The sequence below is a fragment of the Argopecten irradians genome, chromosome 14 (genome assembly GCF_041381155.1).
Source record: "Argopecten irradians isolate NY chromosome 14, Ai_NY, whole genome shotgun sequence".
NCBI classification, from domain to species: domain Eukaryota; kingdom Metazoa; phylum Mollusca; class Bivalvia; order Pectinida; family Pectinidae; genus Argopecten; species Argopecten irradians.
In genome coordinates, this window is record NC_091147.1 from 29164884 (window position 1) to 29183005 (window position 18122).

At 30.0% G+C, this 18122-nt stretch overlaps 1 long non-coding RNA gene across 2 annotated transcripts in view; it reads right to left on the bottom strand.

The window, feature by feature from the left end:
• Positions 1 to 18122, bottom strand: part of LOC138307266 (uncharacterized) — a 68799-nt gene that overhangs the window by 3529 nt on the left and 47148 nt on the right. For both annotated transcript variants that reach the window (XR_011205957.1, XR_011205956.1), the window contains exon 2: positions 2692 to 2813. This is a non-coding gene — a long non-coding RNA (uncharacterized lncRNA). The remainder of the gene's footprint in view (positions 1 to 2691; positions 2814 to 18122) is intronic.

An 18122-nucleotide genomic window follows, 5' to 3' on the forward strand; every position in this document is an offset into this window, starting at 1 on the left:
ACCCAGTATTCAATCTTACAATGTCACTATAACCAGAAACCTACCCAGTATTCAATCTTACAATGTCACTATAACCAACCTACCCAGTATTCAATCTTACAATGTCACTATAACCACAGACCTACCCAGTATTCAATCTTACAATGTCACTATAACCAGAAACCTACCCAGTATTCAATCTTACAATGTCACTATAACCAGAAACCTACCCAGTATTCAATCTTACAATGTCACTATAACCAGAAACCTACCCAGTATTCAATCTTACAATGTCACTATAACCAGAGGCCTACCCAGTATTCAATCTTACAATGTCACTATAACCAGAGGTATACCCAGTATTCAATCTTACAATGTCACTATAACCAGAAACCTACCCAGTATTCAATCTTACAATGTCACTATAACCACAGACCTACCCAGTATTCAATATTACAATGTCACTATAACCAGAAACCTACCCAGTATTCAATCTTACAATGTCACTATAACCAGAGGCCTACCCAGTATTCAATCTTACAATGTCACTATAACCAGAGGCCTACCCAGTATTCAATCTTACAATGTCACTATAACCAGGCCTACCCAGTATTCAATCTTACAATGTCACTATAACCAGAGGCCTACCAGTATTCAATCTTACAATGTCACTATAGCCACAGACCTATAACCAGTACCTACCAGTATTCAATCTTACAATTTATAAAGAGGCCTACCCAGTATTCAATCTTACAATGTCACTATAACCAGAGGCCTACCCAGTATTCAATCTTACAATGTCACTATAGGCCACCAGATAACTAAATCAATAACCTACCCAGTATTCAATCTTACAATGTCACTATAACCAGACACCTACCCAGTATTCACTTATCTTACAATGTCACTATAACCAGAGACCTACCCAGTATTCAATCTTACAATGTCACTATAACCAGAGGCCTACCCAGTATTCAATATTACAATGTCACTATAACCAGAGACCTACCCAGTATTCAATCTTACAATGTCACTATAACCAGAGGCCTACCCAGTATTCAATTATTACAATGTCACTATAACCAGAAACCTACCCAGTATTCAATATTACAATGTCACTATAACCAGAGACCTACCCAGTATTCAATCTTACAATGTCACTATAACCAGAGGCCTACCCAGTATTCAATCTTACAATGTCACTATAGCCACAGACCTATAACCAGATACCTACCCAGTATTCAATCTTACAATTTCACTATAAGAGGCCTACCCAGTATTCAATCTTACAATGTCACTATAACCAGAGACCTACCCAGTATTCAATCTTACAATGTCACTATAACCAGAGACCTACCCAGTATTCAATCTTACAATGTCACTATAACCAGAGGCCTACCCAGTATTCAATCTTACAATGTCACTATAGCCACAGACCTATAACCAGATACCTACCCAGTATTCAATCTTACAATGTCACTATAACCAGAGACCTACCCAGTATTCAATCTTACAATGTCACTATAACCAGAGGCCTACCCAGTATTCAATCTTACAATGTCACTATAACCACAGACCTACCCAGTATTCAATATTACAATGTCACTATAACCAGAAACCTACCCAGTATTCAATATTACAATGTCACTATAACCAGAGACCTACCCAGAATTCAATATTACAATGTCACTATAACCAGAGGCTTACCCAGTATTCAATCTTACAATGTCACTATAACCAGAGGCCTACCCAGTATTCAATCTTACAATGTCACTATAACCAGAGGCCTACCCAGTATTCAATCTTACAATGTCACTATAACCAGAGACCTACCCAGTATTCAATCTTACAATGTCACTATAACCAGAGACCTACCCAGTATTCAATCTTACAATGTCACTATAACCAGAGACCTACCCAGTATTCAATCTTACAATGTTACTATAACCAGAGGCCTACCCAGTATTCAATCTTACAATGTTACTATATCATAAGGATCAACTACTTATACAGTCATAAGATCATGGTATTTATATTAAACAATGACCATATGACTATGTATAGATATAAACTTTATTTATGTTACATTGATTGAGAAACAAGTTATACAACTTATATAAATCAATCTCGATGTAAGCGCGCTAGGGGTCTTAGTGTGGAAGGAAACCGGAGTACCCGGAGAAAACCCATGTGGTCGGGCAGGTGACTCCTGCCCTTTTCACGTCCGTGTCGGGGATCGAACCCCGGCCGCCTAGGTGAAAGGAGAGCGGCTTAACCACTACACCACCCAATCACCCTAATGACCAGCACTACCTTGGAACAAGAATAATTATCATTCATTTTTATATGAATAAATTAATGATGACTTTGTGGTTATTTAAAACATGAACTTATTAAATAATTCGGTCAAGATGAAAATTTTTGATAAAATATATTATTAACATTTTTAATAATATATCTTATTGGTAATCAAGCACTTTTCTATAGTCTTCATTGTATAAATTTAAATTATACATTGTATATATTTGTATATATAATTACACTCTCTCTAAATTGTTTGAATTTGTAATTCTCAAACTTTGTTTCCACTGCAACTAGATTCTGATTGAACTAAAAAGTTTAGCCTGATCCAACAAAAACACTTTTCAGGTTCAAATTTTAAAGTATTAACTTTTTCTAAATCTTATTTGACAAGTTTTTTTGACAACCAACCTGTTGAAGGGGTCTTCTTTAAAGCAGGTTTGCCAGATACGAGCGGCCACGCCCCGAGACATGAGGTAGGAGTAATACTTGGCACCGTATCCTACTAGGTGGCCAAATCTCAGCTGCCACGCCTGTGTAACGAAAAACACAAAATGGAGTCAGATCTGCAGAGGTTACTACCACTGACGTTATATCCACACTTGGAATATTTAATAGCAAAATGATTGTTTTATTCAGTAACAAAGAAATCAAAGTACTGAAAGTACTGAGATCTTAAGGCATGTTATAACGTTTAATTTGCAGGTACTCAGACTCAGACCAATGAAAAGATCAAAAATCACTACAACCTACACTTTCAAAAATGTTTTCTTTTGAAAAAAGTCCCTCAGACGTTTTATTTTTTTAATAGTCATAGTTTCATGCAGTAAACCTCTTGGATATTGAAGTAATTTATTTTGATAACTTATAGAAATGGTTTATTAATATTGTACAATCTGAAGTTCAGTGAAGCATGGTAATTCTATTTGTTTTGGTACATGATCATGTGGACATGACCATCAAAATGAACTTTATATTTTGGAAAATATATGAAAAGACAGCTGTATAAACTTATAGGTAGACAATAGTTTATGGCTCAGGAAAAATCAGAAAGTCTAAGTAAATCTCTAAGAACTAAAGTCTATATACATTATCAAAGAAAATGTCATATTTTGTGAATCTGGATATGTTTTCTATTTCATATGTATTTGGTGTTATAAGTCCGCTTTGATATCGGGTATTACATCACTGTAAGAATCTCCATACAAATTATTTGATACTGAAAATGTGAGTAATTAGTTAATTCATATCTTGTTAAAATTATCAGCAGCTGTCTGATCAGTTACCAGTAAGTAATATTAGATATGATATCTTTTTCTACAGAGTACAGAATGTTCACAATTCTGTAATAGTCTAACAGCTTTTAATCAGCAAACTTTAACTACATTTTGTTTAATACATCCAAAATATTTTGGTCTAAACATTCTATAGACCCTTGATTTTAGTTTGTTTTTTAAATATGCTTACAATAATTCCCAAACTGAAAGGTAAATTTTGGAAAATATCATAAAACAATGAAGTACTGGTACTTTGGATCATCTGATCATTTCTCGTTTAGCTCAATCATTTTTTTATATTGAATACTGATACATTGTTCATTTCTAATCAAACCTACAATGTCCATTTGAAACATTTTCAATTGTAACAAGAGATCCCAGAGGGATCTTGGCGCCCACCAAAGAATGATCTATGTCTGACAAAGGAAAGAGGGATCTTTTCTCTGCTTTTCAAACTTTTGCAAACATACTACATATATAATTTGAGACAGATCGCTTCAGTACTTTCTGAGAAACAGCAGTAACAAACTTCAACTATCAAAATCCAAGATGGCTCCTTGGCGGCAATCTTGTTGATCGATCGGTCCCAAATCGATATATGCACAACTACATTGTAGGGCCCTAGGGGAACCTACATATGAAATCTGAGACAGATTCATTCAATACTTTCTGAGAAATAGCGATAACAATCTTTAACTATCAAAATCCAAGATGGCTGCCTGACCGCCATCCTGTTGACCAATCGATCCAAAAACGCATTATGCACAACTAGAGCCCTAGGGGAATCTACATATAAAATTTGAGAAAGATCCCTTCAGTACTTTCTGAGATATAGCAATAACAATTTTTAAGTACAAAAATCCAAGATGGCTGCCTGGCGACCATCTTGTTGATCGATTGGTCCCAAAATGCAATATGCACAACTAGAGCCCTAAGGGAACCTACATATGAAATTTGAGAAAGATCCCTTCAGTACTTTCTAAGAAATAGCGATAACAAACTTTAAGTATAAAAATCCAAGATGGCTGCCTGGTGGCCATCTTGTTGACCGATCGGTCCCAAAACACAATATGCACAACTAGAGCCCTAGGGGAACCTACATATGAAATTTGAGAAAGATCCCTTCAGTACTTTCTGAGAAATAGCGATAACAAACTTCAAGTATCAAAATCCAAGATGGCTGCCTGGCGGCCATTTTGTTGACCAATTGGTCCCAAAATGCAATATGCACAACTAGAGCCCTAGGGGAACCTACATATGAAATTTGAGAGAGATTGCTTCCGTACTTTCTGAGAAATAGCGGTAACAAACTTCAAGTATCAAAATCCAAGATGGCTGCCTGGCGGCCATTTTGTTGACCAATTGGTCCCAAAATGCAATATGCACAACTAGAGCCCTAGGGGAACCTACATATGAAATTTGAGACAGATCCCTTCAGTACTTTCTGGGAAATAGCGATAACAAACTTTAACTTTCAAAATCCAAGATGGCTGCCTGGCGGCCATCTTGTTGACCGATTGGTCCCAAAATGCAATATGCACAACAAGGGCCCTAGGGGAACCTACATATGAAATGTGAGACATATCCCTTCAGTACTTTCTGAGAAATAGCGATAACAAGAATTAACGGACGGACGGACGGACGGAAGGACGGACGACGGACCACGGACAAAAAGCGATTTGAATAGCCCACCATCTGATGATGGTGGGCTAATAAAACTTAACCTTAAACTCATTTATTGATATAACTTAACCTTAAACTCATTTATTGATACAACTAAACCTTAAACTCCTTTATTGATAAAACTTAACCTTAAACTCCTTTATTGATAAAACTTAACCATAAACTCCTTTATTGATAAAACTTAACCTTAAACTCCTTTATTGATAAAACTTAACCATAAACTCCTTTATTGATAAAACTTAACCATGAACTCCTTTATTGATAAAACTTAACCTTAAACTCCTTTATTGATAAAACTTTACCTTAAACTCCTTTATTGATAAAACTTAACCTTAAACTCCTTTATTGATAAAACTTAACCTTAAACTTCTTTATTGATAAAACTTAACCTTAAACTCCTTTATTGATATAACTTAACCTTAAACTCCTTTATTGAGATAAAACTTAACCTTAAACTCCTTTATTGATAAAACTTAACCTTAAACTCCTTTATTGATATAACTTAACCATAAACTCCTTTATTGATAAAACTTAACCTTAAACTGCTTTATTGATAAAACTTAACCTTAAACTGCTTTATTGATAAAACTTAACCTTAAACTCCTTTATTGAGATAACTTAACCTTAAACTCCTTTATTGATATAACTTAACCTTAAACTCCTTTATTGAGATAAAACTTAACCTTAAACTCCTTTATTGATAAAACTTAACCTTAAACTCCTTTATTGATAAAACTTAACCTAAAACTCCTTTATTGATATAACTTAACCTTAAACTCCTTTATTAATAGAACTTAACCTTAAACTTCCTTTATTGATAAAACTTAACCTTAAACTCCTTTATTGATAAAACTTAACCTTAAACTCCTTTATTGATAAAACTTAACCTTAAACTCCTTTATTGAATAAAACTTAACCTTAAACTCCTTTATTGATAAAACTTAACCTTAAACTCCTTTATTGATAAAACTTAACCTTAAACTCCTTTATTGATAAAACTTAACCTTAAACTCCTTTATTGATAAAACTTAACCTTAAACTCCTTTATTGATAAAACTTAACCTTAAACTCCTTTATTGAATAATAAAACTTAACCTTATAAACTTCCTTTATTGATAAAACTTAACCTTAAACTCCTTTATTGATATAACTTAACCTTAAACTCCTTTATTGATATAACTTAACCTTAAACTCCTTTATTGATATAACTTAACCTTAAACTCCTTTATTGAGATAAAACTTAACCTTAAACTCCTTTATTGATAAAACTTAACCTTAAACTCCTTTATTGATAAAACTTAACCTTAAACTCCTTTATTAATAAACTTAACCTTAAACTCCTTTATTGATAAAACTTAACCTTAAACTCCTTTATTGATAACTAACCTAAACTCCTTTATTGATAAACTTAACCTTAAACTCCTTTATTGATAAAACTTAACCTTAAACTTCTTTATTGATAAAACTTAACCTTAAACTCCTTTATTGATAAAACTTAACCTTAAACTCCTTTATTGATAAAACTTAACCTTAAACTCCTTTATTGATAAAACTTAACCTTAAACTCCTTTATTGATAAAACTTAACCTTAAACTCCTTTATTGATAAAACTTAACCTTAAACTCCTTTATTGATAAACTTAACCTTAAACTCCTTTATTGATAAAACTTAACCTTAAACTCCTTTATTGATAAAACTTAACCTTAAACTCCTTTATTGATATAACTTAACCTTAAACTCCTTTATTGATATAACTTAACCTTAAACTCCTTTATTGATATAACTTAACCTTAAACTCCTTTATTGAGATAAAACTTAACCTTAAACTCCTTTATTGATAAAACTTAACCTTAAACTCCTTTATTGATAAAACTTAACCTTAAACTCCTTTATTGATATAAACTTAACCTTAAACTCCTTTATTGATAAAACTTAACCTTAAACTCCTTTATTGATAAAACTTAACCTTAAACTCCTTTATTGATAAAACTTAACCTTAAACTCCTTTATTGATAAAACTTAACCTTAAACTCCTTTATTGATAAAACTTAACCTTAAACTCCTTTATTGATAAAACTTAACCTTAAACTCCTTTATTGATATAACTTAACCTTAAACTCCTTTATTGATATAACTTAACCTTAAACTCCTTTATTGAGATAAAACTTAACCTTAAACTCCTTTATTGATAAAACTTAACCTTAAACTCCTTTATTGAGATAAAACTTAACCTTAAACTCCTTTATTGATATAACTTAACCTTAAACTCCTTTATTGATAAAACTTAACCTTAAACTCCTTTATTGATAAAACTTAACCTTAAACTCCTTTATTGATAAAACTTAACCTTAAACTCCTTTATTGAGATAAAACTTAACCTTAAACTCCTTTATTGATAAAACTTAACCTTAAACTCCTTTATTGATAAAACTTAACCTTAAACTCCTTTATTGATATAACTTAACCTTAAACTCCTTTATTGATAAAACTTAACCTTAAACTCCTTTATTGATAAAACTTAACCTTAAACTCCTTTATTGATAAAACTTAACCTTAACTCTTTATTGATAAACTTCCTTTACTCTTTATTGATAAAACTTAACCTTAAACTCCTTTATTGATATAACTTAACCTTTAACTCCTTTATTGATATAACTTAACCTTAAACTCCTTTATTGATATAACTTAACCTAAACTCCTTTATTGAAAACTTAACTTAACCTTAAACTCCTTTATTGATAAAACTTAACCTTAAACTCCTTTATTGATAAAACTTAACCTTAAACTCCTTTATTGATATATATAACTTAACCTTAAACTCCTTTATTGATATAACTTAACCTTAAACTCCTTTATTGATAAAACTTAACCTTAAACTCCTTTATTGATAAAACTTAACCTTAAACTCCTTTATTGATAAAACTTAACCTTAAACTCCTTTATTGATATAACTTAACCTTAAACTCCTTTATTGATATAACTTAACCTTAAACTCCTTTATTGATATAACTTAACCTTAAACTCCTTTATTGATAAAACTTAACCTTAAACTCCTTTATTGATAAAACTTAACCTTAAACTCCTTTATTGATAAAACTTAACCTTAAACTCCTTTATTGATAAAACTTAACCTTAAACTCCTTTATTGATAAAACTTAAATCCTTAACCTTAAACTCCTTTATTGATAAAACTTAACCTTAAACTCCTTTATTGATAAAACTTAACCTTAAACTCCTTTATTGATAAAACTTAACCTTAAACTCCTTTATTGATAAAACTTAACCTTAAACTCCTTTATTGATATAACTTAACCTTAAACTCCTTTATTGATAAAACTTAACCTTAAACTCCTTTATTGATAAAACTTAACCTTAAACTCCTTTATTGAGATAAAACTTAACCTTAAACTCCTTTATTGATAAAACTTAACCTTAAACTCCTTTATTGATAAAACTTAACCTTAAACTCCTTTATTGATAAAACTTAACCTTAAACTCCTTTATTGATAAAACTTAACCTTAAACTCCTTTATTAGATAAAACTTAACCTTAAAACTCCTTTATTGATAATTAACTTAACCTTAAACTCCTTTATTGATATAAAACTTAACCTTAAACTCCTTTATTGATAAAACTTAACCTTAAACTCCTTTATTGATAAAACTTAACCTTAAACTCCTTTATTGATAAAACTTAACCTTAAACTCCTTTATTGATAAAACTTAACCTTAAACTCCTTTATTGAGATAAAACTTAACCTTAAACTCTTTTATTGATAAAACTTAACCTTAAACTCTTTATTGAGATAAAACTTAACCTTAAACTCCTTTATTGATAAAACTTAACCTTAACTCCTTTATTGATAAAACTTAACCTTAAACTCCTTTATTGATAAAACTTAACCTTAAACTCCTTTATTGATAAAACTTAACCTTAAACTCCTTTATTGATAAAACTTAACCTTAAACTCCTTTATTGATAAAACTTAACCTTAAACTCCTTTATTGATAAAACTTAACCTTAAACTCCTTTATTGATAAAACTTAACCTTAAACTCCTTTATTGATAAAACTTAACCTTAAACTCCTTTATTGATAAAACTTAACCTAAACTCCTTTATTGATAAAACTTAACCTTAAACTCCTTTATTGATAAAACTTAACCTTAAACTCCTTTATTGATATAACTTAACCTTAAACTCCTTTATTGATATAACTTAACCTTAAACTCCTTTATTGATATAACTTAACCTTAAACTCCTTTATTGATAAAACTTAACCTTAAACTCCTTTATTGATATAACTTAACCTTAAACTCCTTTATTGATAAAACTTAACCATAAACTCCTTTATTGATAAAACTTAACCTTAAACTCCTTTATTGATAAAACTTAACCTTAAACTCCTTTATTGAGATAAAACTTAACCTTAAACTCCTTTATTGATAAAACTTAACCTTAAACTCCTTTATTGATAAAACTTAACCTTAAACTCATTTATTGATAAAACTTAACCTTAAACTCTTTATTGATAAAACTTAACCTTAAACTCCTTATATTGATATAACTTAACCTTAAACTCCTTTATTGATACAAGAGATCCCAGAGGGATCTTGGCACCCACCTAAGAATGATCTTTGTCTGACAAAGGAAAGAGGGATCTTTTCTCTGCTTTTCAAGCTTTTACTACATATTACAACACATGAAATTTGAGAAAGATCCCTTGACTACTTTCTGGGATATATAACAGTAACAAACTTCAATTATCAAAATCCAAGATGGCTGCCTGGCGGCCATTTTGTTGACCAATTGGTCCCAAAATGCAATATGCACAACTAGAGCCCTAGGGGAACCTACATATGAAATTTGAGAGAGATTGCTTCCGTACTTTCTGAGAAATAGCGGTAACAAACTTCAAGTATCAAAATCCAAGATGGCTGCCTGGCGGCCATTTTGTTGACCAATTGGTCCCAAAATGCAATATGCACAACTAGAGCCCTAGGGGAACCTACATATGAAATTTGAGACAGATCCCTTCAGTACTTTCTGGGAAATAGCGATAACAAACTTTAACTTTCAAAATCCAAGATGGCTGCCTGGCGGCCATCTTGTTGACCGATTGGTCCCAAAATGCAATATGCACAACAAGGGCCCTAGGGGAACCTACATATGAAATGTGAGACATATCCCTTCAGTACTTTCTGAGAAATAGCGATAACAAGAATTAACGGACGGACGGACGGACGGAAGGACGGACGACGGACCACGGACAAAAAGCGATTTGAATAGCCCACCATCTGATGATGGTGGGCTAATAAAACTTAACCTTAAACTCATTTATTGATATAACTTAACCTTAAACTCATTTATTGATACAACTAAACCTTAAACTCCTTTATTGATAAAACTTAACCTTAAACTCCTTTATTGATAAAACTTAACCATAAACTCCTTTATTGATAAAACTTAACCTTAAACTCCTTTATTGATAAAACTTAACCATAAACTCCTTTATTGATAAAACTTAACCATGAACTCCTTTATTGATAAAACTTAACCTTAAACTCCTTTATTGATAAAACTTTACCTTAAACTCCTTTATTGATAAAACTTAACCTTAAACTCCTTTATTGATAAAACTTAACCTTAAACTTCTTTATTGATAAAACTTAACCTTAAACTCCTTTATTGATATAACTTAACCTTAAACTCCTTTATTGAGATAAAACTTAACCTTAAACTCCTTTATTGATAAAACTTAACCTTAAACTCCTTTATTGATATAACTTAACCATAAACTCCTTTATTGATAAAACTTAACCTTAAACTCCTTTATTGATAAAACTTAACCTTAAACTGCTTTATTGATAAAACTTAACCTTAAACTCCTTTATTGAGATAACTTAACCTTAAACTCCTTTATTGATATAACTTAACCTTAAACTCCTTTATTGAGATAAAACTTAACCTTAAACTCCTTTATTGATAAAACTTAACCTTAAACTATTTTTGATAAAACTTAACCTAAAACTCCTTTATTGATATAACTTAACCTTAAACTCCTTTATTAATAGAACTTAACCCTTATTGATAAAACTTAACCTTAAACTCCTTTATTGATAAAACTTAACTTAAACCTTTATTGATAAACTTAACCTTAAACTTCTTTATTGATAAAACTTAACCTTAAACTCCTTTATTGATAAAACTTAACCTTAAACTCCTTTATTGATAGAACTTAACCTTAAACTCCTTTATTGATAAAACTTAACCTTAAACTTCTTTATTGATAGAACTTAACCTTAAACTCCTTTATTGATAAAACTTAACCTTAAACTTCTTTATTGATAAAACTTAACCTTAAACTCCTTTATTGATATAACTTAACCTTAAACTCCTTTATTGATATAACTTAACCTTAAACTCCTTTATTGATATAACTTAACCTTAAACTCCTTTATTGAGATAAAACTTAACCTTAAACTCCTTTATTGAGATAAAACTTAACCTTAAACTCCTTTATTGATACAACTTAACCTTAAACTCCTTTATTGATACAACTTAACCTTAAACTCCTTTATTGATAAAACTTAACCTTAAAGTTCTTTATTGATAAAACTTAACCTTAAACTCCTTTATTGATCAAACTTAACCTTAAACTCCTTTATTGATAGAACTTAACCTTAAAACTCCTTTATTGATAAAACTTAACCTTAAACTTCTTTATTGATAAAACTTAACCTTAAACTCCTTTATTGATATAACTTAACCTTAAACTCCTTTATTGAGATAAAACTTAACCTTAAACTCCTTTATTGATATAACTTAACCTTTAACTCCTTTATTGATATAACTTAAACTGAAACTCCTTTATTGATATAACTTAACCTGAAACTGCTTTATTGAAAAAACTTAACCTTACCTTAAACTCCTTTATTGATAAAACTTAACCTTAAACTCCTTTATTGATAAAACTTAACCTTAAACTCCTTTATTGAGATATAACTTAACCTTAAACTCCTTTATTGATATAACTTAACCTAAAACTCCTTTATTGATAAAACTTAACCTTAAACTCCTTTATTGATAAAACTTAACCTTAAACTTCTTTATTGATAAAACTTAACCTTAAACTCCTTTATTGAGATAAAACTTAACCTTCAACTCCTTTATTGATATAACTTAACCTTAAACTCCTTTATTGATATAACTTAACCTTTAACTCCTTTATTGATATAAAACTTAACCTTAAACTCCTTTATTGATATAACTTAACCTTAAACTCCTTTATCAAGATAAAACTTAACCTTAAACTCCTTTATTGATAAAACTTAACCTTAAACTCCTTTATTGATATAACTTAACCTTAAACTTCTTTATTGATAAAACTTAACCTTAAACTCCTTTATTGAGATAAAACTTAACCTTAAACTCCTTTATTGATAAAACTTAACCTTAAACTCCTTTATTGATAAAACTTAACCTTAAACTCCTTTATTGATAAAACTTAACCTTAAACTTCTTTATTGATAAAACTTAACCTTAAACTCCTTTATTAAGATAAAACTTAACCTTAAACTCCTTTATTGATATAAACTTAACCTTAAACTCCTTTATTGATAAAACTTAACCTTAAACTCCTTTATTGAGATATAACTTAACCTTAAACTCTTTTATTGATAAAACTTAACCTTAAACTTCTTTATTGAGATAAAACTTAACCTTAAACTCCTTTATTGATAAAACTTAACCTTAAACTCCTTTATTGATATAACTTAACCTTAAACTCCTTTATTGATAAAACTTAACCTTAAACTCCTTTATTGATAAAACTTAACCTTAAACTCCTTTATTGATAAAACTTAACCTTATAATCCTTTATTGATATAACTTAACCTTAAACTCCTTTATTGATAAAACTTAACCTTAAACTCCTTTATTGATAGAACTTAACCTTAAACTCCTTTATTGATAAAACTTAACCTCAAACTCCTTTATTGATAGAACTTAACCTTAAACTCCTTTATTGATAAAACTTAACCTCAAACTTCTTTATTGATAAAACTTAACCTTTAACTCCTTTATTGAGATAAAACTTAACCTTAAACTCCTTTATTGATATAACTTAACCTTAAACTCCTTTATTGAGATAAAAACTTAACCTTAAACTCCTTTATTGATAAAACTTAACCTTAAACTCCTTTATTGATATAACTTAACCATAAACTCCTTTATTGATAAAACTTAACCATAAACTCCTTTATTGATAAAACTTAACCTTAAACTCCTTTATTGATATAACTTAACCTTAAACTCCTTTATTGAGATAAAACTTAACCTTAAACTCCTTTATTGATAAAACTTAACCTTAAACTCCTTTATTGATAAAACTTAACCTTAAACTCCTTTATTGATAAAACTTAACCTTAAACTCCTTTATTGATAAAACTTAACCTTAAACTCCTTTATTGATATAACTTAACCTTAAACTCCTTTATTGATACAAGAGATCCCAGAGGGATCTTGGCACCCACCTAAGAATGATCTTTGTCTGACAAAGGAAAGAGGGATCTTTTCTCTGCTTTTCAAGCTTTTACTACATATTACAACACATGAAATTTGAGAAAGATCCCTTGACTACTTTCTGGGATATATAACAGTAACAAACTTCAATTATCAAAATCCAAGATGGCTGCCTGGCGGCCATTTTGTTGACCAATTGGTCCCAAAATGCAATATGCACAACTAGAGCCCTAGGGGAACCTACATATGAAATTTGAGAGAGATTGCTTCCGTACTTTCTGAGAAATAGCGGTAACAAACTTCAAGTATCAAAATCCAAGATGGCTGCCTGGCGGCCATTTTGTTGACCAATTGGTCCCAAAATGCAATATGCACAACTAGAGCCCTAGGGGAACCTACATATGAAATTTGAGACAGATCCCTTCAGTACTTTCTGGGAAATAGCGATAACAAACTTTAACTTTCAAAATCCAAGATGGCTGCCTGGCGGCCATCTTGTTGACCGATTGGTCCCAAAATGCAATATGCACAACAAGGGCCCTAGGGGAACCTACATATGAAATGTGAGACATATCCCTTCAGTACTTTCTGAGAAATAGCGATAACAAGAATTAACGGACGGACGGACGGACGGAAGGACGGACGACGGACCACGGACAAAAAGCGATTTGAATAGCCCACCATCTGATGATGGTGAGCTAATAAAACTTAACCTTAAACTCATTTATTGATATAACTTAACCTTAAACTCATTTATTGATACAACTAAACCTTAAACTCCTTTATTGATAAAACTTAACCTTAAACTCCTTTATTGATAAAACTTAACCATAAACTCCTTTATTGATAAAACTTAACCTTAAACTCCTTTATTGATAAAACTTAACCATAAACTCCTTTATTGATAAAACTTAACCATGAACTCCTTTATTGATAAAACTTAACCTTAAACTCCTTTATTGATAAAACTTTACCTTAAACTCCTTTATTGATAAAACTTAACCTTAAACTCCTTTATTGATAAAACTTAACCTTAAACTTCTTTATTGATAAAACTTAACCTTAAACTCCTTTATTGATATAACTTAACCTTAAACTCCTTTATTGAGATAAAACTTAACCTTAAACTCCTTTATTGATAAAACTTAACCTTAAACTCCTTTATTGATATAACTTAACCATAAACTCCTTTATTGATAAAACTTAACCTTAAACTGCTTTATTGATAAAACTTAACCTTAAACTGCTTTATTGATAAAACTTAACCTTAAACTCCTTTATTGAGATAACTTAACCTTAAACTCCTTTATTGATATAACTTAACCTTAAACTCCTTTATTGAGATAAAACTTAACCTTAAACTCCTTTATTGATAAAACTTAACCTTAAACTCCTTTATTGATAAAACTTAACCTAAAACTCCTTTATTGATATAACTTAACCTTAAACTCCTTTATTAATAGAACTTAACCTTAAACTTCTTTATTGATAAAACTTAACCTTAAACTTCCTTTATTGATAAAACTTAACCTTAAACTCCTTTATTGATAAAACTTAACCTTAAACTTCTTTATTGATAAAACTTAACCTTAAACTCCTTTATTGATAAAACTTAACCTTAAACTCCTTTATTGATAAAACTTAACCTTACACTCCTTTATTGATATAACTTAACCTTAAAACTCCTTTATTGATAAAACTTAACCTTAAACTTCTTTATTGATAGAACTTAACCTTAAACTCCTTTATTGATAAAACTTAACCTTAAACTTCTTTATTGATAAAACTTAACCTTAAACTCCTTTATTGATATAACTTAACCTTAAACTCCTTTATTGATATAACTTAACCTTAAACTCCTTTATTGATATAACTTAACCTTAAACTCCTTTATTGATATAACTTAACCTTAAACTCCTTTATTGAGATAAAACTTAACCTTAAACTCCTTTATTGATAAAACTTAACCTTAAACTCCTTTATTGATACAACTTAACCTTAAACTCCTTTATTAATAGAACTTAACCTTAAACTTCTTTATTGATAAAACTTAACCTTAAACTCCTTTATTGATAAAACTTAACCTTAAACTCCTTTATTGATAGAACTTAACCTTAAACTCCTTTATTGATAAAACTTAACCTTAAAGTTCTTTATTGATAAAACTTAACCTTAAACTCCTTTATTGATAAAACTTAACCTTAAACTCCTTTATTGATAGAACTTAACCTTAAACTCCTTTATTGATAAAACTTAACCTTAAACTTCTTTATTGATAAAACTTAACCTTAAACTCCTTTATTGATATAACTTAACCTTAAACTCCTTTATTGAGATAAAACTTAACCTTAAACTCCTTTATTGATATAACTTAACCTTTAACTCCTTTATTGATATAACTTAAACTGAAACTCCTTTATTGATATAACTTAACCTGAAACTGCTTTATTGAAAAAACTTAACCTTAAACTCCTTTATTGATAAAACTTAACCTTGAACTCCTTTATTGATAAAACTTAACCTTAAACTCCTTTATTGAGATATAACTTAACCTTAAACTCCTTTATTGATATAACTTAACCTAAAACTCCTTTATTGATAAAACTTAACCTTAAACTCCTTTATTGATAAAACTTAACCTTAAACTTCTTTATTGATAAAACTTAACCTTAAACTCCTTTATTGAGATAAAACTTAACCTTCAACTCCTTTATTGATATAACTTAACCTTAAACTCCTTTATTGATATAACTTAACCTTAAACTCCTTTATTGATATAACTTAACCTTAAACTCCTTTATTGAGATAAAACTTAACCTTAAACTCCTTTATTGATATAACTTAACCTTAAACTCCTTTATTGATATAACTTAACCTTAAACTCCTTTATTGATAAAACTTAACCTTATAATCCTTTATTGATATAATTAACCTTAAACTCCTTTATTGATAAAACTTAACCTTAAACTCCTTTATTGATAGAACTTAACCTTAAACTCCTTTATTGATAAAACTTAACCTCAAACTTCTTTATTGATAAAACTTAACCTTAAACTCCTTTATTGAGATAAAACTTAACCTTAAACTCCTTTATTGATATAACTTAACATTAAACTCCTTTATTGATATAACTTAACCTTAAAACTCCTTTATTGATATAACTTAACCTTAAACTCCTTTACTGAGATAAAACTTAACCTTAAACTCCTTTATTGATAAAACTTAACCTTAAACTCCTTTATTGATATAAACTTAACCATAAACTCCTTTATTGATAAAACTTAACCATAAACTCCTTTATTGATAAAACTTAACCTTAAACTCCTTTATTGATATAACTTAACCTTAAACTCCTTTATTGAGATAAAACTTAACCTCAAACTCCTTTATTGATAAAACTTAACCTTAAACTCCTTTATTGATAAAACTTAACCTTAAACTCATTTATTGATAAAACTTAACCTTAAACTTCTTTATTGATAAAACTTAACCTTAAACTCCTTTATTGATATAACTTAACCTTAAACTCCTTTATTGATACAAGAGATCCCAGAGGGATCTTGGCACCCACCTAAGAATGATCTTTGTCTGACAAAGGAAAGAGGGATCTTTTCTCTGCTTTTCAAGCTTTTACTACATATTACAACACATGAAATTTGAGAAAGATCCCTTGACTACTTTCTGGGATATATAACAGTAACAAACTTCAATTATCAAAATCCAAGATGGCTGCCTGGCGGCCATTTTGTTGACCAATTGGTCCCAAAATGCAATATGCACAACTAGAGCCCTAGGGGAACCTACATATGAAATTTGAGAGAGATTGCTTCCGTACTTTCTGAGAAATAGCGGTAACAAACTTCAAGTATCAAAATCCAAGATGGCTGCCTGGCGGCCATTTTGTTGACCAATTGGTCCCAAAATGCAATATGCACAACTAGAGCCCTAGGGGAACCTACATATGAAATTTGAGACAGATCCCTTCAGTACTTTCTGGGAAATAGCGATAACAAACTTTAACTTTCAAAATCCAAGATGGCTGCCTGGCGGCCATCTTGTTGACCGATTGGTCCCAAAATGCAATATGAACAACAAGGGCCCTAGGGGAACCTACATATGAAATGTGAGACATATCCCTTCAGTACTTTCTGAGAAATAGCGATAACAAGAATTAACGGACGGACGGACGGACGGAAGGACGGACCACGGACCACGGACAAAAAGCGATTTGAATAGCCCACCATCTGATGATGGTGGGCTAATAAAACTTAACCTTAAACTCATTTATTGATATAACTTAACCTTAAACTCATTTATTGATACAACTAAACCTTAAACTCCTTTATTGATAAAACTTAACC